Below are 23,464 nucleotides of genomic sequence, written 5' to 3'. Positions count from 1 at the left end.
TATTTTAAATTCGAAGACACTACCTATCTCCAGATATCTGGGACCAGTATGGGTAGTGTCTTCGCTCCCAGTCTAGCGAGCCTATACGTTCATGTTTTTGAACAGACCAAGGTACTCAACCAGGACAACCCTCACTATGTATCGCTTCGAGTTTGGAAGCGATACATAGATGACATTTTTGTCGTGTGGAGAGGTTCTGAGGCTAGTCTGTTGGAATTTCATAACTGGTTAAATTCTTGTAATGAATTTCTGAAGTTTACAGTAGAATTCAGCAAGACTGAGTTACCCTTTTTGGACCTTTTGATATCGGCAACAAATGAAGGGCTCACAACAGAACTTTATAGAAAGCCGTTGGCACGGAATGCGCTCCTCAATTTCGAGAGTTGTCATCCCAGAGCTCTCAGGGAGAATTTGCCCTTTGGGCAATTTCTCAGGCTCAGGAGAAATTGCTCAACAAAGGAGGCCTTTGAGAAGCATTCGAAAAAACTGTCTGCACATTTACGTGAAAAGAACTACCCCACTAAAATCATTCGTCAATCTAAGAAAAGGGCGTCGAACAACAACAGAGATGCCCTGTTGGACATCGCTATTCCTAAAGAGAGAACCGAAAGGATGACATTTGTGAATACGTTCCACACAAAATCTAACCAAGTACGCAAGATCATAACAAAGCATTGGTCAATCTTGAATACGAGTGGGGACACTTTACCTGTCCCTCTTTTCGCTTTCAAGAGAGGACCTAATATAAAAGATCAACTGGTCCATACCAGACCAAAAAATAAATTGACCAGACAGGTTGGAACCTTGTGGGATCTTCCGCCTGTACAAGGGCATCATCCTTGCGGAAATTGTTCTGCCTGTTCTCAGACATCAAAGTCGACCACGGTAGACATAGGAACAATGCGTCCATGGCAACAGCGTAAATTCACCAATTGCAATAGTGAAAACACAATTTATATGATCACCTGTCCATGCCCAAAAAGATATGTGGGCATGACGACCAGGAAGACAAAAGTTCGCATTGGTGAACACAAAAGCACTGTTCGCTGCCGCAAACAAGCAACCCGTCTAACAGCTCACTTTTTGGAAAAGGGACATGGCCCCAATGATTTTACATGGACTATACTGGAACAGCCCAATATACCAGATCACTGTCCAGATATAGGTAGGTGGGTCTATAAGTTGAACAGTGACAAGGAGGGTCTTAACGAACCTATACCTTGGATGTCACTATGAAGTCATTGCAATAACACGATGTCTGATTGTTACCCGAGGGAGCCCACTTTCTTATGAATCAATACAAGAACATCTGAATGTATATATTTCTTTACTTCCTTCATAGTTCTACTATGATGTACATATGGTTCATATAATAATACATAGGCTTCATTAATAATACCAAGCTCAAGGCACATAAAATAATAACTACTAGACACTAAATGGGTATTAATCTGCATATGACTTCTACCCTTCCCTTTATCATTTAGTATCATTGATTGCTTGGATCACTATATGATTCTGAAACCTTGGTTTGATTTTTGATTTTTGATTTATTATTTTACATTCGTAAAAAATAAAGGGGTTCCCTTCTAAATAAACGGCATGAATATGTGCTAAAACTCATTACAATTGGGCAGGTAACAGTGGGGTGCCTGTAATACACGTTTTCTCCTAACACGTGACTTACAGAAACTACGTCTCCCAGATACCCCTGCGCGCTCGGCGCCACGTTTGAAATATCCGCCTGCTCCTCCGTTCGGTGCCTCCCCAGTATAGCCCAGAGGGACGTTGGGAGACACCGACGGAGAGGTAAGCGGGTGGAGGGTTCTGTTTTGTTTTCCTTTCACCGCCGCTGCATGCGGCGGTTCTTGCACGAGTGGCGCTTCTTGTGTAGCGTGTGGGTGACGAACAGAGGAATCGCTGACCTCTGCTATACATGAATGGACAGATCTTGTATTTGTTTACAGTTGGCACGTTCCTCGCAGGCGTGGTATAACGTATGGCTGATGAGTGAACGCTTTGTCGGGCGTTTTTTGTAAGAACTGAGACGCCCATACTCTACATGTTTTTGCTGAGGGTAGAGACGGCTCATGTTTTAATAATATCTAGTCGATCACGGCTTTCAAACACTCAAAGCAAATTCTGTGCGAAATACATCTTGTGCACAGTGTTTCCTCTTGATATTACATCATAATGTGAAAGGAAGCGACAAATGATACATGTTTCTTCCTCCTTTGGCATTACAAACTAATGGTGACTCTGGGATCTATTGATACCTCATGTATACATTTCGTATGCTGGTAGATAAATCGAACCTCTGATGCATGTGGGGTATTATAATGAAGAACATTGCGATCATTGATTTTGTTTGGTTTTGTGACACATGAAACTAAGAACATCATTTGCTCTTGCCTTGCTATGAATTGGTTGAGTGTTTTCATGATTGTATTTTGCTAAACAGAGCGGTGCTCCTTATTTACCTGAGCTGCAGCCAGGTGAGGTGAGGCGCCATCCCCACAGAAATTGGGTGAGTGATATCATGTCAATTAAATTGTAAAAAACATGATCACAAGAATATCACTACTATAGAGTGCATTCTTTTACAAATATGCTTGTTTTTCTCTTTTTCTTTTCTTACATACACGACTATTTTAGATTGTGGTGGAGAATCTACACCTGAAAAAAACAGGTGATATTATTCCTTTTATTCCTATTTTTTCACATTAAAATACAGCAGTAGCAACAACTGGGTCCTGATGAATGCATAGGATCAATTCCATTTATGCAGAAACATGTCGACCATTTGCTGAGTAGATATTATGTCAAATCTACTTTCTTTCACTTTTCACTTGTTTTTAAGCTTAGGGGTCTGAGAGAAAACATTAAAATACTTATTCTACTCAGTTCCACCTAATTTTATTCACTTCACTTACTTTCACTTGCACTGCTTTTTTCAGTTGTAAACATCACACCGACACCATACTGACACCATTCTGTGAAAAAACTAATGTCAGTCTCCTTACTCATACAGTCTCCATTTTCCAACTAGTGTGACTGTCTGTATACTAACTCCTGGGTAAGGAGAACCCAAATGATGTAACAGTGGCGGTACAGAGAGACAACTGATGGGAGAAATTCCTACCTTGATTGCATGTTGCATGTATGGGTGGTTAAATGGTGTTTATACACAACTGTGTTCAACTCACATTCTATTTTTTTGTCGTGTAGCAGTTTTGTTTAAGAGAGAAACTTGGTTGTGACTCCTGGATACCTTTTGTTGTAACTAGTCTTGTATTTAGGGGCATGTATCCAGTAGAGAGTCATTAAAGTAGCCCTCAGACCCTCATTTAAATAGTGTGTGGTTCAGGGTTTGTTCCATCTCCTGCATTACCTGAGGGGCCTGCACTAGACTTCTCAAGATCATCCTTCTCTAGGATTCCTATCAGGATGGGAATGGTAGGGTTGTGACCCTTTTCAGTCCCCTTGTAGTGCACAAGGCACTCAGGTCTCTGAAGTTGAATTTGTCATAGCTGGAAGGGGCCTTGGTCAGGTCACCTGTCACAGGCAGAGCACTGGGTTGCTCACCTGTGCCAGACATGACCCTAGTGAGGTGTAAGTGGTGCACTTACCTACACTATGTGTTATCCTACTGGAACCTTGCTAGTGAGTTGTAGTCAGGGTATGCTAAGCCCTTTGGTCTACAACTAAGTTCAGTAGAACTTAAGTATGTAAGCTTTGTTTATATGTACCTATGGTACTTAATGTGATATTTCAAATGATATAAGATTACAATTGGTAAAACAACAGCAAGCTCAAATCCCACCGCTGCCACCAATGTGAGAAGTTGGCCTGATGTATGATGTTCACTATTCTAGTGAGCACCTTGTATCAATCCAAACAATCCCTTATGGAGGTGGTTGTAAAGTCAACCTTATAGACAAGCTATCCTAGGGGTAGCATGGACTAAGCAGTCTTAGGCTTAACTCAAGAGGGCATGTGAAGCCAGCTGTTTTACCATATGCAATCCTGTAATATCAAATGAAAGGACACCACATAAGTTATATATTATAAAAATATATATATTTATTACTAGAATAATCCTCTGTACTCTTTATGAGTCCAGGGGCACAAGCGTTTAAACAAAAGCACAGTTAAACATACACAAGTTGCACAATTATGTATAGGGCCGGTGGCCACTCAAACCATATACTAAATAAGTGGTATAAGAACCACTTCTCGAACAATGGTAAGGCCTAGGGCCTTGGTAATTGCTGGGACTATACTGGACTAACAGCAGTTAGGACGGAGTAGCCCGCGGGATTCGGGTGCAGCGCTAAAAGCACACACATGCACCAATGCAAAGTCGATGGTGGGTAAAGTTATAAAGTTACTGTTTTGGAAGTCTTCCGACTGGAATAGAATTACCCCACTTTAAACTAGGACACTAGAGGTGTAAACCACTACAGGAGCACCGGTGTTTGATCGTTACCTCACCCACAGGAAGCGGGTGCATAGGTGCCAAAGTGTGTCGGGTTTCGTCGTGGAGTTCTATGGAGCCTGGGGATGAAGATGCTGCAGGCGGCCAGGAGAGAAGAGTCCGGGTGGATTCAAGGGTGGATCGGAGATGTAGAGTACCCGAAAGCAGAGGGGACAGAGTCTGGGTCACTAGCCAGTGACCAGGATGGGACCAGGATGGAACCAGGCGATGTCGGGCGCAATCAGGGGGTTGTCGTGAAACTTGTCTCCGCTGCCACATGGACTCTGGGGCATCGACGATGACCTGGAGTGGAACACGGACTCACCCACGAAGGCTCTAGCTGTTGGCGGTGTCGGCTTCCGGATCGGAGTCAACAGGCCTTGGCAAAGGCAACCCACGCAGGATGTGAAGATCGCTTCTTACTCAGACCAGCAAGGTCAGAGCGGTGGCTCCATTTCAGGGGAGCGAGGGCCAGTCTGGAGCAACCAGACAAGCAGAGTAGTTTCGTCGTCGTAGAGGCCACTAGCCAACGGGCAAGTGACCGGACAGACGCGTCGAGCAGGAAAATGCAAAAGGGCCCCACGCAGCACTCGATGAGTGTGGAGGGGAGATCTTCGGTGCACAAGCTGCTCGGGGCTGGGGCTTCTCAAACCCCAATGCACAGCTTCGAGGGTGCCTCGGGAGCTGCACGGTCAGCACTTCGCAGTCTTTTCAAGATGGCCGGCCCCACGCCTCACGTCGCCTCCACGGGTCTCAGACTTGCTGGGACTGTGGATCAGGCTGTTGGAAGTCAGGGAAGCTGGTTCTTGTCGATCTCTGTCGCTCGAGCTCCGGCGAAAGCTGCAACAAAGCAAACCGTTGGGCGCTGGATGGTACCTGTTTGCACAGGGTGGTCACTCCTTGACCAAAAGGGAGATTCTTCAGTCTTCCACGTCGAGTGGGATGTCGAAGGGTCCAGAGTTTCATTTCAAAGTTTCAGTCAGGATTATCTAAAGTCTATGGACACAGCTCCTACCTTTACTCCAAATCAAGGGGCTGGATTACCTGCTAGGTCCCTCCTATGGGTGGGACCCAGGAAGGGGGTGGTTACACCCCTTTCCCTTTGTCCAGTTTCGTGCCAGGACTGGGGCTGGAGTGCCCCAGCACCGGTTTGAACTGGGCTATGCATGGGGAGCCTTGTGCCCCCCAGGCAGTGTCTAGTTTCACTCGCCCTGCCTGCCTCAATCCACTATCTCCTGTCTGGGGTGGTGTAACACCTCCCTGTGACAGGAAACCTTTTGTCCAGGCTCCCCTGCCGGAGTTTCAGTCAGCAGCAGGGGGCCAGACCCGTGTCTGTGGCAGCAGCATCCATTTTGTGATGCTGAGGCTCTGGTTAGATTTAACCGCGTTTAAGTATTTTTTTTTAATTTCAAGAATCTTTATTCGGTGATTAAAAAACACCATAAAAGCACACTCAAATATACATAGTAAAAAATCATTAAACATTTCAAGATTCTTTGTGCAGTAAATTTACAAAACATAATACAACAATATATCCATAATTCACACTTAAAAGTTAGGATAAAAACATTTCAATCTTCTCCCCTAGTAAGCCTTAAACGGAGTGCTACCTTGATAAAATTCATAATGCTACACAGTATTAATGGTTCCGTAGCTTTCTGTAAGAATACTAGTGCCTCCCTAACGTGGACCAGATTAGCTTTTTTCAAAAGGTTTACAAGGTATCTGCGTCTGGGCATTGAGTAAAAGGGACAGAGTAAAACAAAGTGAAGGGAGTCCTGCGGAGACCTATTGTCGCAGCCGCAGGACCCCTTCTGTTCTATTGATGTAGCAAATCCCGCTGGTGATGCCAGCATAAATGGGAGTAGGTTCAATCTGAAACGGGACATCAAGAACCTGTCCTGTGCATTATGCATGAGGTACAAGTATGGCTCCATACCTTCCACACTCTTCACTAGGTGATGGGCCCTCACTGTCTTTTTGCACCCTTCAGCCTCATCTCTGCGTAGGTTTTTCCGCTCTAGAAAAATTCTCCCTACCTGCAGTTTGTTCTGGGCTACAATAGTTGCAGGGTGAGTAAACAGGTTCCCAAAGCCTAGCTCCTCTAGGGTCTTCTTCACATAAAGGAGCCAGGGGATGCGCATACACTTGTCCCTCTCTAGGCAGTCCGATAAAATTTCTCTACTTAGTGTCGCATCAGGGTTGACCCAGATTTTTAACCAAGCAATAATGGGCCTCAATTTTATCAGATCTTCTATATATGGTCTCCCTAACTCCCTATGGGCAATCAAACCAGCAGTGCTTTGTGGTGCCCTTAAGAGTGATTTAAAATATTTATTTTCTTCTCGTTGGATACTAGTGGTATTGACAAAGCCCCATACTTCTGCCCCATAGATTACCTTGGAGCATGATACAGAGCTGTACAGGTTTATCACCTGTTCCGGGGACCATCTTCCTAGCCTCCTGCCATAGCCAGCAATTGCCCCGTTAGAAGCAATCATTTTACCACAACGTTCCTCCACCAAGGTATCAAACCGCAGGGCACCATCAAATGTTACACCAAGATAGGGGAACGTTTTAACCTCTTCCACGATGTGGCTCCCTATTGTGTATGTAAATTTAGAGGTGGTTTTTTTTCCCGCCCGGAGCACATACGATTTGCTCAAATTAACATAAAGGTCCAGGGCGCCCATGAACCTAACAAATCCATCTATCAAGATTTGTAGGCTCCTTGGTGTGCGTGCGATCAGTACCGCGTCATCTGCATAAAGCAGAACAGGGATATGACGCGACCCAACCCTTGGGCAATCTGCCTTTAGACCTAACAAAAACTGCTCCAAATTATTAATGTAAAGGGAAAACAAAAAGGGAGCAAGAATGCAGCCTTGTCGGACTCCACTCATACAAGGAAAAGAACTAGTCAGTCCCCCCTCCCTGTTAATACGAACCTTAGCGGTGGTGTCACTGTGCAGTTCCCTCAATATATTAATTAAACCACTCTCTATCCCCATGCTAAGCATCATACCCCACAATTTTTCCCTGTTGACGTGATCGAATGCTGCTGCCAGATCCATGAAACCCATATAAACGGATTCGTCACTAGCCATAGTATACTTGGCAGTCAGCATATAAAGGTTCAGGCACTGGTCGCTAGTGGACCTCCCTGCCCTAAATCCGTATTGAGTGTCCGAGAAGATGTTGTTTTCCTCGGTCCACTCGGACAGTCTATTAAGAATTGCCCTCCCCAAAAGTTTTGCTGACACATCGATCAGGGAAATCGGGCGGTAACACTTTGGGTCATCCCTGTTGCCCTTTTTGAAAATCGGCACAATTACTGCCGTGGACCAAGACGGGGGCAGGCCACAGATAATGGCAGTATTAATAACCCTTGTCATTAGGGGAGCCCAAAGTTCGATATTGCTCAGGAACAGATCTGGGGGGATTCCGTCAGGCCCCGGGGCTTTATTTTTGGTCAGGCCCTCAATCCCTGCAGTGATCTCCTTAATGGAGAATTCTACCAGTGGAGCCTCAGTTGGAATCGCCGGTAGCTCTACAATAGAACCAGGCTCATGGTTATACAGGCTCCTATAGTGGGTGACCCACTGCTCTGGGAGAATATTAGCCCCTATATCCTGGGTATCTTTTTCCTGGAAAGTTGGGTTATTAATTATTTTCCAGAAACCTGCTAAATCCTTTCTTTCCCCTGCTTCTCGTAAATCTGCCCACGCTTCCGCCTGCAACGCAAGTTTCCTCCTCTTAATCTCCTTTTTATAAGTATCCCTACACTTCTTAACTTCGTGGGGAACCCTTGGTTTAGTTTTAAGGCAGCTTTTCAACTCCCTCAAAGCTTTAGAGCAGTCTTTATCGAACCATCGGGGATTCCCGTGGTTCTTGAGTGGCGCACTGGTCTTTAGTAAACCGTCGACCAGATTAGCAATCTGGTCGAAAGCTTCCAATATCCTCGACCCGTGGACTTCTGTGTCCAGACAATCATTGATAGCAAGTTTCCCTGCGTCCACCAGGCCCTTGTAAAACTTTTCCCCATCTATTTTAGCCCATTTTAATCTCCTGCCCTGGTCTGTTACTCTCTCAATAAAGGTGCGTTGGACTCTAATGCTTAGACCCACCCTGTACAGCAGCTCCAGGACAAGAGGGTTATGGTCACTGAAGCCACTCCATTCAATCCCTGCTCTGGTTGTCTTATTAATTATGGACCTTGAGACCAAAATGTAATCTATAAAGGAAGAGCATCCTCTACCCTTAAATGTGGGGGGGAGTGTGCCATCCTCCTGCGTCCCTACCATATTAATGGTGTGTTCTAGGTCATACTTAAGCCGTAACGTTCTAAAAGCTGAGCTCAACAGCGTGTGAGAGAAGTGCGGTCTCTTCTCCATGGGGCATCGGGACCAATCTGTGTTTGTTTGGACCAGAACCGGGCACAAGTGGCAATTATAATCTCCCATGACCACCAACCCATATGACTGCCCCTTTTTTTGGCTTGTTATAACCTGGCCCAACCTGTTATCTAGTTCAGAGACGAGAGAGATGTTAGATCCCGCTGTCTCGTTGTTATAGAGATTAACTGCAACAAATCTAAGACCTTTCCCAGAGAACATAACTGCCTGAATCCTGTGGGAATTCCAATCGAGACAGGTATAACTTCCCGGAAGGCATAGATCTATATAAATAGTTAAACCTCCCATGGCTCTCCCTGATCTTGATTTTTGAGCGGGTACAAAGAAACACTTGTACCCTTGCAAATGGTAGTTATTCTCCTGGGCCCAGGTTTCCTGCAGACAGATCACATGGAATTTTCTGATATAGTCAAGCCACTCTTCATTATTAAATTTTCCAGCCAAGCCAGCTATATTCCATGAAATTATTCTTAGTGCCTCGCCCCCTTGAGACACTCCTCCCTGGGGCCCTCCTAATGCTTCGTGCTCTTTTTTTTCTGATTCCAACCCCTGTGCCCCTCCAATACATGCAATATCTACAGCCATAGGTTCATCCAGCCCATGCGTCCGGGCAGAGCTCATTGACTTTTGATTTGCCTCAGGGCTTAGCTTTTCCGGCTCATCATTCAGAGCCACTATACCCCCTACTCCCCGTGTACCATTATCTGTTTGTCAATCTACCCCCTCAAGACCATCCAGACAATGAAACCGATTAGATGTATGGAAAAGTGGCTCTGGGCGGCTAAATAATGGTCTGGGGTTGGGCTCGTGGTAAACACCCCTCCGACCCACCCTTTCCCAGTTGCCATGTGGTCGTGTCACGTGTACAGGAACAGGGATGGGGGGAAAGAAAAAGGACACATGAAGAGTTTGGATGGTTGACTCCTGCGATCTGTTCTTTCCCTGACATATGTAAGAAACAGTTCTAACATCCCTACAGCTCACTAATATGCAGTCCCCTAATATAGATTTACGCGTTCTCCCCACCCATGGGACCCTTCTAACCATTATAATTTCGTTATTTAAGTGCGCTGGTAAGGGTCTATTAAAGTTTAGCCACTTAATTACCCTACTTTTTAAGGCACAAAAGTCCTCAGCTTCACCTGCCTCTAGTGGGGGAACACCCGCCATCACTACGGTGAAGTCATTTGCCTCTGGGGGTAAATTAGGTCTACGTGGCCTGGGGGGAGGCTTCATTAGGGGTGTTGGCACAGCACTATCTATGGGCTGTGCTGGTGAAACAGAGTTTACAGAATGGGTAGGCCCAGTAGAGTTAGATGTTTTCATTCGGGCGGGACTGTTCCTCTGGGGATGTGATGGGGCAGCCACAGTCGCAGCCTGCGTCGGGGCTAAGGTCACTCCTTTTTTTGGGAGTTGTTTGTGTGGGGCTGTTGGGGTGGCAATGGGCTCCGGCACTCTTACTTGCGAATTAGCTGGGAGTTTTAAGCTATTTAGTGTGGCCTCAAGGATGGTTAATCTAATTTCCACCTTTTTAATGCTTTCACTAATTGGGAGCAATAGGGACCTTAAGAGAAATTCCAAGTTGCCTAATGGGACAACAGAAAGGGGGACGTTGACAATATTATTTACTGTGTTTCCCAATAAACCAGGGGCCGAACCGGTCGGTGCAGCAGATTTTGACTGTGGCACCTCCACTGCTGACACAGTCGGTGTGGTGGGTTTAGATAGCTTCCCAAACTCAAAAATTAGGGGTTTGGGTCTATTTTTCCCCTGTGCCCCCTTCCCCTTTCTCCTACGTTTAGGCGGAGGCCCAAAGGCTGCATATGCAGCAGCTGGCTTGGATTTGGCTTTCCTAGGTTGCAAAGCTGGGGAGGGTTGGGAAATTAGGTCAATAGTCACCTTGCTTGAGCATATGCTGCTCACTGGGGTAGAGCTCATGGGGGAGGTTACGGGAGTTTTAGTGCCATCTCTCAACAGGATTGGGACATCATCTATTGGGGTTAATTCTACATTAGGCGTGATACGATCGTCACCCAGAGGTCTATTTTTCAAGTTGTCTATAGAGCGTCTCCGTTCAACCCTGAGCCGGTTTAAGGTGCTCTCTTTGTCCCCCTCGCCCACAGCCCGGGGAAAATAATTCTCTAAAGTTTTATTTTTAGCACCACACTGTTTCGTGGGGGTGTTATCCCTATTCGGTGATGGCATGGCGTCTACGGTTTAGTGACGAGTATGGGGCACTATATCATTTACTGGGATCAAACACTTACTAATACAACCAAGAGAGTAGGCCCAGCCCAGCCTACTCCGGCCTAGGACGGCCACAGACGGTCCCGCCCTTGTCCCGGGCTTCTCCCGGCGTGCTCCCGCGCGCTCCCGCGCAGCGGGTCTTCCCAGCACTAAAATAAGGCCTATGAGAATTGAGGAGGGGCCGTCAGGGAGAGCAGCCCAGGTGGTGGCAATCCGGGCAGGCAGCGCTCCTGGGAGATGTAGTCCCCAGAGGTAGAGCTTGCACCTACTCGCAGCCCTTGACGTCGCCGCGCCTCCTAAGTCACAGGCAAGGTCCACTCCTCAACAACAAAGTCTCCCCACGCAGCGGGACCCGCGGAGCGGGTACCGCAAGGAGTAGAGAGAAGCGGGAGGATAACAGCACGCACCCCGTGTAAGGTTCCAAACTGCAGCAAAGCGTCCCGTTGGAGCACCAGCGCTCGTGAAATTTAACTAGTCCAGGTGAGGAGGGGCCGTCAGGGAGAGCAGCCCAGGTGGTGGCAATCCGGGCAGGCAGTGCTCCTGGGAGATGTAGTCCCCAGAGGTAGCGCTTGCACCTACTCGCAGCCCTTGACGTCGCCGCGCCTCCTAAGTCACAGGCAAGGTCCACTCCTCAACAACAAAGTCTCCCCACGCAGCGGGACCCGCGGAGCGGGTACCGCAAGGAGTAGAGAGAAGCGGGAGGATAACAGCACGCACCCCGTGTAAGGTTCCAAACTGCAGCAAAGCGTCCCGTTGGAGCACCAGCGCTCGTGAAATTTAACTAGTCCAGGTGAGGAGGGGCCGTCAGGGAGAGCAGCCCAGGTGGTGGCAATCCGGGCAGGCAGCGCTCCTGGGAGATGTAGTCCCCAGAGGTAGCGCTTGCACCTACTCGCAGCCCTTGACGTCGCCGCGCCTCCTAAGTCACAGGCAAGGTCCACTCCTCAACAACAAAGTCTCCCCACGCAGCGGGACCCGCGGAGCGGGTACCGCAAGGAGTAGAGAGAAGCGGGAGGATAACAGCACGCACCCCGTGTAAGGTTCCAAACTGCAGCAAAGCGTCCCGTTGGAGCACCAGCGCTCGTGAAATTTAACTAGTCCAGGTGAGGAGGGGCCGTCAGGGAGAGCAGCCCAGGTGGTGGCAATCCGGGCAGGCAGCGCTCCTGGGAGATGTAGTCCCCAGAGGTAGCGCTTGCACCTACTCGCAGCCCTTGACGTCGCCGCGCCTCCTAAGTCACAGGCAAGGTCCACTGCTCAACAACAAAGTCTCCTCACGCAGCGGGACCCGCGGAGCGGGTACCGCAAGGAGTAGAGAGAAGCGGGAGGATAACAGCACGTACCCCGTGTAAGGTTCCAAACTGCAGCAAAGCGACCCGTTGGAGCACCAGCGCTCGTGAAATTTAACTAGTCCAGGTGAGGAGGGGCCGTCAGGGAGAGCAGCCCAGGTGGTGGCAATCCGGGCAGGCAGCGCTCCTGGGAGATGTAGTCCCCAGAGGTAGCGCTTGCACCTACTCGCAGCCCTTGACGTCGCCGCGCCTCCTAAGTCACAGGCAAGGTCCACTCCTCAACAGCAAAGTCTCCCCACGCAGCGGGACCCGCGGAGCGGGTACCGCAAGGAGTAGAGAGAAGCGGGAGGATAACAGCACGCACCCCGTGTAAGGTTCCAAACTGCAGCAAAGCAAAGCGTTTAAGTAAAGTAACATGTCTTTCCCCCCTAGAAGGGTGGAATGCTACCCCCGTCGCCAGAACTGGTGAGGGGGTAGTATTCCAAAGTGTATGACACCTTACACGACATGTTTTGATAAAGCCAAACCAAAGTTAGCAATAACCGTGAGGATTATAATGCATTTAAGAGTATATGGTATGGCAATACCCTGGAACAGCTATAAGGACATTGTTCCGAAAGCTGTAGACAGGCTCAGCTCATGCTAGAGCACCATCTCACATAAAACCAAGCACTCTGCCTCCAGGATTGTTAAGGCCTGCCATAGGAGTGACTTATAGGTATATATGTGTCCAGATATAGGTTTAGATATAGGTATACTATATCTAAGCAAGGGGTGATTACACGACCTTGCCCCAGCTGAGTGATCAGCCAGTTGTGTCAGTTTGGATGGCCAGCCAGGGGTGGCAAAAGATATGCTGCAGCCCCTGGTAGGCCTTGGATGCACCTATGCCCTGGGTACCTATAGTACACTGTACAGGGTCTCATAAGGTGACCCAATCAAATTAGTTATGCACCTAGGGTAACATGGAGTCCATTTTAAGGAGTGAGCAGATAGCCTGGGGCCCTGATTAGCAGGGTCCCAGGCCAACTAAGTCGAAAACCAGCTAAATACAAGGCAAAAAATCTAGGGTAACCATAGTCAGGTATCCACCCTCCTACACCAGGCGTACGCTCGGCCAGCACGTATGGATGTTAATAAATGGCCCAGACTTGCTGGGCGTGGTTAAGTACGTTACTGGCCACCACCCGAGTTATGTTGTACCGCTCCAAGTGTGTTCCCTGCTAAGCCTCACACCGCAACACTACAGTGTCCTCCCGTTGCGGTAGGAGGACGACTTTCGGAACAGACCACATGCGACATGAAAGTTAGGGATTCATACATGTGAATCTACTTTAAACCCCCTTACAAAGGGCTTAGGAACACAGTCCCAAATGCACTGCAGATATGTGAAGCATGTGGTGTGCACAATTCAATTAAATATGAATTCTTAACAAATTCAATTTTAGGTAAGAAACATGCCAGAATAAAAGTAACAAATTCACTAAATAAATATTGTGAAAGAAGTTTATTCATCAATAAGAAAGGTTAACATAACCAATAGCTTGGACAAATCATGAAGTTCATCTAAACTCAGTCATATTAAGTAGTGTGGAAGGTCACAGACTACCAAGCCTAGGTAAAAATGATAGAAACAAAACATTTGCCAGGGACCCAGTGATCAGCAAGGCAAAACAAATAACTACACACTTTAAAATAAAATCCACAGGTTAAAAGATAACAGATAAAAAGATTTCCCAAAATTCCCAAAATGATGCTATTACACCACGTTGTGTACCTAAATGATAGATTTGCATTTTGCATAATGGTGCGTAATTTTTCCAAACTGTTACGTGCAGGCCACTATCCCTATGACTGCAGCTAACCACAAGGGGTCATAAATTATGACTTGCCTAATATTAAACTAGTCATTCAGCGATGAGAACGGACCTATTGTTTCATAAGCTGAGTGCCAAAATCAGATACTGGTCGCAAAAAGATGTTACACAATTGCAACTACTTTTTTGCAGCTATTATCTTAGTACAGCTGGACCCTGATCCCTAAAGGGAGCCCCTTAGTTATCCGATTTGGAGTGCCACAGTATTTTGGCCATGGAACACCAGTTATAAACGATCTTTCCCACACAGGGCTAAGGTCAAGTGAATACCCCAACACCAAGAAAAGGCCCCACAGACTATCTTTAAAATGTGTCCCAGACACATGACAAGCTTTTATCACTACCAACATTATAATAGTAAAGGTATGTCACGTAAGTGAATAAAATAAGTAAAAAATTAATGTCATTTGAAGTAGGAAGGAAACATTCCCCAAGATCATCTAGACTAAATACAACCAACTTCACTTCAGAAAGGGTTGTCACAACAAACAGCAAAGTAGAGGTAAAAAATCCAAAGTACTGAGAAAATTGAGACACACCTATGTGAGATCCAACTATGAGACCTTTTAGATTTAAATCCATCATATTAATGTCTAACTTCTAAATTATGAAATTGTAAAATTAGCAGTGAGCATCTAGCTACTGTTGCAGTAAAAGGTTGGAGGCCATTCATTTAAGTTGTGGACCCACCTAATTCAAGGTTGTTCTGACACATTCAGCTCTATGTTAGCCATCAAAGACAACTAAAAATTAATCTTGACGACATGCGATACATAGATAGATTTGCTCATTGTCAACATAGTACAAGACAAATCGACTGCAGGACAGAAACAGGTCCAGAAAGGGTTTTACAAAGCTGGCACAGGTGGTCAGGGAAGCTTATCAGTGGATTCAGAAGATCAATGAGGTGGCAGGGGAGAGATCTCTGAACCTCAGCACTCGGTTTGTGATGGGAGGGAGTGGTGTGAGCCATTTAAAACTGTTGGTTAAGATCTTGGCTGCTATTTGCAGGCAACACAAGAAGATTTGTGGTCCACCAAGTCAAGTGCTGCCAAGAGAGTTAAAAGTATACTAAACAAGGCGAGAAACCCTTTGTTTGTAATGCTACGTAATCCCACATTAATCTTAATAAAACAGTGTTGCCGCATGGGTTAATCATGCTCTTCAACAGTGTGTTGAGCTGTTACCACCTTGTGAAGATTTTTTGAGTTGAATAAAAGGCACCTATAAGAAAGTAGCTCATGGCCTACCTAGGACAAGGTAGGCCTTACCGAAGGAGATACAGGAGTGTTTAAGATGTCACAAAGGTGGTCTCAATGGTGTACACCACGACACCCCTTGTTTATGTTTATTTTTGTTATAAAAATAAAAAGGAAAATGTAATTTTAGAATTAAACATAAACATAGCAATGTTTATTCTGCATTTAAGGGGTTATTCGCCTTGTATGGTTTTTTGCTCAAAACTTTTAATCAAATTTTACAAAAACATAGGTCTACTAATTATGCTTATACTCGTAAGGCAAGTGATTGAAAAACGTATCATATTTTCATTACAACTGTTGACATTAGCACAGACCCACCTGAAGAGATCCAAACATGAAAATCATCTACACTCCCATCCCAGCAAATCTGTAAACAAGAGAACGCAAAAGAAAAGAGTGAGGAAAGTTGGGGAAGGGGAAAGGAAGTGGGTGAACGGTTGTCTCTTAGAGATAAAATCCTAGGCTGGTCTATGTTGTGGAAAATGAATCCTCTAATAGTGAAAATTTTCTCGAAAGATCAATGTTGCGCAGTAGGACCAATTTAATGCTAAGGGGGACTCATCTGGCTCGATAGACCAGGATATGTAAGTGCCCTTGCGTTTGTTCCATTGTTAGTTGTAAGGGGTATATTGGGATACCACTCACCACAGGAGGGCATGTGTGATGCGTCAATTCACTTAGATTCATCAAAGAGCTGCAGTGATCGAAGTCTCAGTGGTGTGAAGCAGTGGTATTTTAACCAGGACATGCAATCTATTAAAGGTTGCCATTCGCCAACAAATCTCTTTTCAGAGTGGGATATGTCAAGGTTTATTTGCTCAATGGCTAAAGCATGCCACAACCTGTGAAACCGAGTGAGCTAGGTGGACTCTTTTTTCCAGAATAGAGCAATAAGTTGTTTAGCCACTCCTAACATGTGACAAGTAAGTGTCCAGGCTTAGTGGTGGGCGCTAGAGGGCGCACGAGCTAATGGCCGCACTTCAGTGAGGCTCTGGCTGCCTGGTCAGCCCTATCCTGATTTCATCCTGATTGCCTGCGGGTTTTTGTCTGAATATCTCAACGAGTGTGGGCTTTCCTGTCCTGCAGCTCCGCTCCAAATTTGGGGACGATTGGACGTTCGGCGCCGGAGATAGCCGACCCAGTACACTGACCGAGATGCACTGCTGAGAAGACGTGGTGCGAGAGCCTGGTCGCTGAGCTACGCGAGGACGCGGCTCACCACGAGGCTGGTGGGCCTCAGAGACGGAGTGGCCTGTCCGGGGAGTGCGGGGCCCGCCGGTGACTGGAGGGCGGTGGCGGCGGTGAGTCTTCCCCCCCCCTGTGGCTGTACCAACGCGTGGTGGTGCTGGGCGGCGACCCTGAGTCCTGCTGGGAGTGTGGGTGAAACTGTGGCCTGCCGCCTGCACCGGGAGGTGCTTGACCGGGGCCCCGGTCCTTTAAATCGGATTGCCGGCAGTGCCCCTGATCCTGCTGTGTGCTTGCTGCTTCCAGGGCCTGGGGGTCGAGGAGCATCGGATAACCACTGGGGGCCACAGGCCTGGGTCGGACTGTGGAGGCTGCTGCCCGGTTGAGGTGCGCTTGGCCTTCCCTCCCCCTACCCCTCCCCCCCCCCCACCGCCCCCCCAGGGCTTCTCAAGCGCGGACATTGCTCATTCCTCTCCGGCACATCGCTACACGCCACCCACACAACGTGGCCAGCTGGGACACTTGCCCCCCCTCGTGAACACTATCGGCTGGCCCTGGGCATTGAAGCTGAGACGCATTGAGGCGGGGGAATCGCTCTGTCGCTGCTGACCTGCTCCTTACGCGGTGGGCGCTGCAACCGGCGCAGACACTGTACTGGGGGGTGCGAATGCGCAAAGGATTGTCGGGGGCGGTGAGCGCCACACTGATCGCCTCTCGCTGGGCACTTCGGGCCCCTACAAGAGGGGCACTATGGGGAAGAACGATAATAAGCAACCTAAGCTCTCTTTTGAGCCTGCGCCCCCAAAGAAGCAGCTGCGTGGCACGAATGGCGCTAGTGGAACCTACGACCCATCGGGCGCTGAGCCCCCCTCCACGTCCATGGCCCCTGAGATGCGAATAATGCTGGAAGAGATGAGGCAGGGCTTCGCCACGATAGTGGATAAGGTGGACCGCCTGTCCTCCAGGATGGATGGGGTCGTACAGAAGCTGGAGGTCCATGAAGAACGCCTGACGGAAGCAGAGCGACGTATTTCTGCCTCGGAGGATTCGACGGCGTCTCACGATGCGCGCCTCTCCAGAATGGATAACATACTACGGGTGATAGCGGCAAAGAACGAGGAGTTGGAGGCGAGGAGTAGGCGTAACAACATTCGCGTCACGGGCGTGCCGGAGTCCACCAACGCTGGTCGCATGGAGGAGTATGTAGAGAAAATCCTGGTCGCTGCAGTGGGCAGGGAGGCCTTCTCTGGTCAATTCATCGTCGAGAGAGCGCATCGCTCTCTGGGCCCGGTGCCTAAGCCGGGAGCGCAGCCGCGGCCTATCATCGCCCGATTGCTTAACTACCGCGATCGTGATGCGGCACTGCGAGCAGCCCGGACAAATCAAAACTTGTCATGCGATGGAGTACCCTTTTCAGTGTACCCGGACTTTACACCTCTGGTGCAGGAACAGCGGAAGAAGTTTTTGGATGTGAAGAAAAAGTTGAGAGGCATGCAGGTGGACTACGCACTCCTCTACCCGGCGCGCCTTAGGGTGACCCATCAGGGCAAACAACATTTTTTCACGAATCCGCAGCAGGTAGAAGACTACATTAAGAAACTCCGGGATGCCAGAAGAGACAGACGACATGCGGAAAATGGAGATGCGGACAGAGACCGAGAGGAGAACGCTGACGAATGAGATGACCTCTTTTGCTGCTGGCTGGTTGTCCTCCCGTTGTTATACTGGCATTCGTTTTGAATACTGTGGATTGTCTTAGCCCTGGATATTCTGTACTGGATTAAGGAACTGGATTGCAGTATCCCCGCTGGGTGGACTGGCTGTGGATTGGCGAACAGATCGAACAATGAACTCCAGGATTGAGGTTGTTATCGGAATGTCCAGGGTGATGGCAGTATTAGAGGAGGTGTGGACCGCGGCGGATGCATTTCCGGCTCACTCAACTTGATTGGCATCTTCTCCAACTGGGGAGGGTGCCGCGAGAGACATTGGCATGATGGACAGGCCCTGACCTGCAGGGGTAATGTATACCAGGCACCACCCCCCCTTCTCTGACTGTTCCCGTATGGCCTGTGCGGGGCGGGAGAGGATGGTTGGGGTGTATTGGTGTGTACCTCTTTTGTCCCCTGAAGGGGATTCCCCACACAGTTCTTCTATGATTGTTGAGTGCGGGGATCGGGTTGGGGGGAGGGAATGCGGTACTGGCAAGTTTGGGTTGCTTCAGTGGGAGGGGGGAGGAGTTGGTGCGGGGGGATTGCGTTGCTGCATGTGGGGGGTGGGAGGGTGTATGACTGTTGGGGTATGTGTTGTTGAGCCTAGAGCCAGTTTTGCGGGAGATGTTCATGGCATGTATGCAGGGATCACTGTCGAAATGTACGTAAGCATTAGTGAATGTATGATGCAAATGTTCCGAACAGCAGAGAGACTTGTAATTGGTGCGTTCCGATTGAGGGCTGGAACACTGGCCATGGGCTTTTTTCAGGACTACAATGATGAGCATGGGTGATGTCGCCTTGAGTACCGTTTCCATAATCTCCTGGAATGTTCGGGGCCTTAATGATCCCAGGAAGTGCAGAAATGTACTCACCTATTTGGATAGGCATAATGTGCAGATAGCGATGCTTCAGGAGACCCACCTAAACCCACGTAGTGTCCCTAAGTTCGCAAGTAGATGGGCAATAGTTAGGGAGTTCTCCTCATATTCCACCTACTCGAGGGGTACGGTTATTCTAATCAATAAAGTGCTGCCTTTCCAAAAGTTGGGTGCGAGGGTGGACACTGAGGGGAGGTATGTGCTCCTTTGGGGCAGGCTGGGTACTGATGTGATTGTGCTTGTTAACTGCTACGCACCCAATGTAGACACACCCGGGTTCTTTCTGGCACTGTGGGGCCATATATTAGAGATCGAGGCTACACACATTATTTGGGGGGGGGACTTCAACCTGTCACTGAATCCTGGTATAGATAGATCAGATGGTAGCGGACAATACAACACAAAAGCACGGGATACTCTTCAAGGCATACTGACGGAGGCAGGCCTATTAGATAGCTGGAGGCACACACACCCAGCATCTAGAGAGGGCACGCATTTCACGGCGCACGCACGCTCATGGGCTAGGATTGACTACTGCTTTGTCTCGCGGGGTCTGGCTGGGGGCGTCGTTCAGGTGAAACATCTACCTCGTACTTACTCAGACCACTGCCCTGTGCTGGCTGTATTGGAGCTGCCTGGATATGCCAGAGTGCGACCGCCGTGGCGGCTCTTCCCCTCTGCCCTGCTTGACCCTATCTTTAAACATGAACTGGGTGAGGAGATAGAAGCGTTCTTCCCTAGGAATAAGGGGTCGGTCGATAAGGTGGAAACGATCTGGGAAGCCTTTAAGGTGACAGTGAGGGGCGTCACGATTTCTAAGAGCTGTGGTATACTCAGGGACATAGTGCGCACGTTGACTAAACTTGAATTGGAGCTTAAAGCGCTGGAGGCAGAGATGGTCAGAAATCCCTGTCCTGACCTGGCGACGGAGTTCAGGGCCAAACTCTCGTCCTTTGAGGAGGAAGCTGCCAGAGAGGTGAAGTTCCGAGGCAAGTACTGGACAGCTAGGCGCTATTGCGAGGGGGACCGGCCGGGTAAGGTACTTGCGGCGCTCTCGAGACACCAGCGCCATACCACCCACATATTGGAAATCGCTGATGGCGAAGGCGGGACCTATCAGGATACTAAGAGAATCCAGGAAACCTTCTTGCAGCACTACAAACGGTTATATTCCACACAGCAGGAGGGCGATGTGGAGTTCGGGAACTTCCTAGATGACATAGCGCTATGCTGGCTGAGTGACGGTGACAGGGCATTCCTAGGGTGTCCTTTCGAACTAGATGAGATCAGGGAGGCGATCATGTCCCTCAGTAATGGCAAGGCTGCAGGGCTGGACGGCCTTCCGGCCGAATTTTACAAGTGCTACATTAACATCATGGCACCGGTGCTGAAGGAGGTCTTTGAAGAGTCGCTTGAGGTGGGGATACTACCGGGCTCGATGAGGGAGGTGGTGATAACCTCCCTACTGAAACCAGGGAAAAATCCGATTGATCCTGACGCCTATAGACCCCTCTCACTACTAAACTGCGACGCAAAAATACTTGCTAAAGTGCTGGCGACTAGGCTGTCCCTGCTCATGAGTACCCTGGTGTTACCAGACCAATCTGGATTTGTCCCAGGGCGAGCCACATCGCATAACCTACGTACACTGTTCTCACTTATACCCACCATAGCGCCTGAGCTCCCTGTCGCAGCTGTGTTTCTGGACGCCACCAAAGCGTTCGATTCAGTTGAGTGGGGATATCTCATGGCTATCTTGGACAGGATGGGGTTCCCTCGGGTTTTCATCGCATGGGTGAAACTACTCTACACCTCTCCAGTCGCCAGGGTCATCATTAATGGGGCGCTCTCTGCCCAGATGCCGATCACGAGAGGGACCAGACAGGGCTGCCCCCTGTCGCCCCTGCTTTTTGCCTTGGCAATTGAACCACTGGCATGCAGGATCCGGCACTTGCATACGGCCAGCGCCTTTAACTGTAACCAGAGGCAGATTGGGATCTCCCTTTATGCAGACGATGTTACGCTATATGTGCGGCACCCACAACAACACCTTAACCCACTCCTGAGAGAATTTATAGTGTTTGGCGGCATGTCTGGAGTGCACATTAACTGGCAGAAATCGCAGTTCTTCCCCCTCACGGCCTCGGTTACCCGCTTTCCATTAGACTACCCCTTAGAGTGGTGTGACTCTGACCTGAGATACTTAGGCATTGAGGTATCGCTCAATAAGGAGGACACGATTCGGCTGAATTATGGAGTGGCTATCTCACAGCTGACGGACAACGTGACCCGCTGGTTGGCCCTTCCTCTCTCGATGGCAGGCAGAGCCTCCCTGATAAAAATGGTCATCCTTCCGCGCTTTCTATACCTATTCCAGAACATTCCCTACTACCCGGGGCCCTATTTTTTCAAGAGGCTCCGTACTGAGCTGCTTCGCCTCTTCTGGGGCGGAAAACAACCGCGCCTTCGCTGGACTGTCCTGACACAGCCATATGACAGGGGCGGATTCGATGTCCCTGATCTGGAAGTGTATTACCTCAGCCCTCAGGCGCAACACGCCTATCACTGGGTTAACCCTGCCCCCTTCATGCCGCAAGTTGCGGCCGAGGATTGGATAGTACATCCACTCCCACTCAAGGGTATGCTTATGGGACTGCTTGGTGATGTCGAGACGCCTGCTACCACTGTTACTTGTACGATTGACTCTTGGAGGAGAGTGACTAAACTGCTTGGAGCGCCCATGCTCTACTCACCGGCAATGCCCCTTGCGTACCACCCGAAGCTGTCGCTATTACTGGAAAATGGGTTTCGGTCCATGTGCAAACGCGTTCACCTTACTACATGGGGTGACTTGTTCCAGGATGGGTTGTTCCGTACCAAAGATCAGATATTCCGGACAGGCCCCCCGACACCTATGGAGGTGTTTTATTATATTAGACTTCGTCAGGGTATGCGGGACATACTCCCTAGTTTCCCAGAGGAGCCGGGGACAGTGCTACCTTTGCATATGTTACTGGTGTCGGATGGCAGACACTTGGTATCCAAACTGTATGCTGCCATCCGTGAGCAGCGCCCACCGGCTCTGTCTAAGGCGCGGGTCGACTGGAGCTCTGAACTAAATGACGAACTCACTGACGAGCAGTGGAAATATTGCTGCTCGGTCACGGCTAACATATCCTCCAGCTGCCGATTGAAAATTATTCATTACAAGTTTGTACAGAGATATTATTACACTCCAGTCCGGAAGCTACGTTTTCGCCTCTCAGAGGACGACAGGAGCGCACGATGCCGTGCGGAAGGCGCGGGTTTCCTTCATCTGGCCTGGGAGTGTAGTGCGATACAGGCATACTGGGCGCAGGTACATGCTGCGCTCCAGATCATGATTGCTGGCCGTCTTCCTCTGGACCCGGTGGTGATGTTGCTGGGGTATACTAGGGAGGTGCCCAAGGCGGACCGTAGGTTCGTCGATATCGCGCTCCTGCTGGCTAAAAGGAGAATCGCTTGCAGGTGGGGGAGAGGCAGGGCACCTAAGTTTAAGGAATGGCTGGACGACCTCACGTACTGCCAAGATCAGCACGCCGTCTATGCGGAATTAATGCCCGCCCGCTGCAGACCTAGTGACTTTTGGTCCCCTTTACAGGTTTACTGGATGTCCCGGGCGACTCACGGTGATTCCTCTGAGGATGAAGATCGGGTAGTAGGCCCCTGAGCGAGTGGATGCTGTGTAATACATTCACCAAACTACATATCAAACTACATATCACATACTGGGCGGGAACTCAGCCCCCCCCTGCTTGTACAGTGGCGGTAGTCTTAGTGCAGAAGTGGGGATGGGGGGTCCGGGATACTTGCAGGTCGGGTGCTGCTACTCACGGAACACTTCTTTCTGGGCTTCCAGGTCTCAGACAACAGTGGGTTAGCAGGGAGTGGACATACACATTGGATCCTGCGGTTGCGCATCAATGGATATGGCGTATGCCCGACTGAACACTATACACCAGCTCATGACACATTCAACTCCTCCTGCCTATACACTGACTGCTCACTGGGGAGGCGCGTGAGACCACCTTTACTTGACTCACATGTTGCACACTCCTATACACGGTGACGTCACTGGCTGACTAA

General features: G+C 48.9%; 1 protein-coding gene across 2 annotated transcripts in view; it reads right to left on the bottom strand.

The window, feature by feature from the left end:
- Nucleotides 1-23,464, bottom strand: part of OGDHL (oxoglutarate dehydrogenase L) — a 683,466-nt gene that overhangs the window by 205,302 nt on the left and 454,700 nt on the right. The gene's annotated exons all lie outside the window — the stretch shown is intronic.

Source organism: Lissotriton helveticus, chromosome 5_1, assembly GCF_964261635.1.
Source record: "Lissotriton helveticus chromosome 5_1, aLisHel1.1, whole genome shotgun sequence".
NCBI classification, from domain to species: domain Eukaryota; kingdom Metazoa; phylum Chordata; class Amphibia; order Caudata; family Salamandridae; genus Lissotriton; species Lissotriton helveticus.
This window is presented reverse-complemented; position numbering and strand designations above follow the sequence as displayed.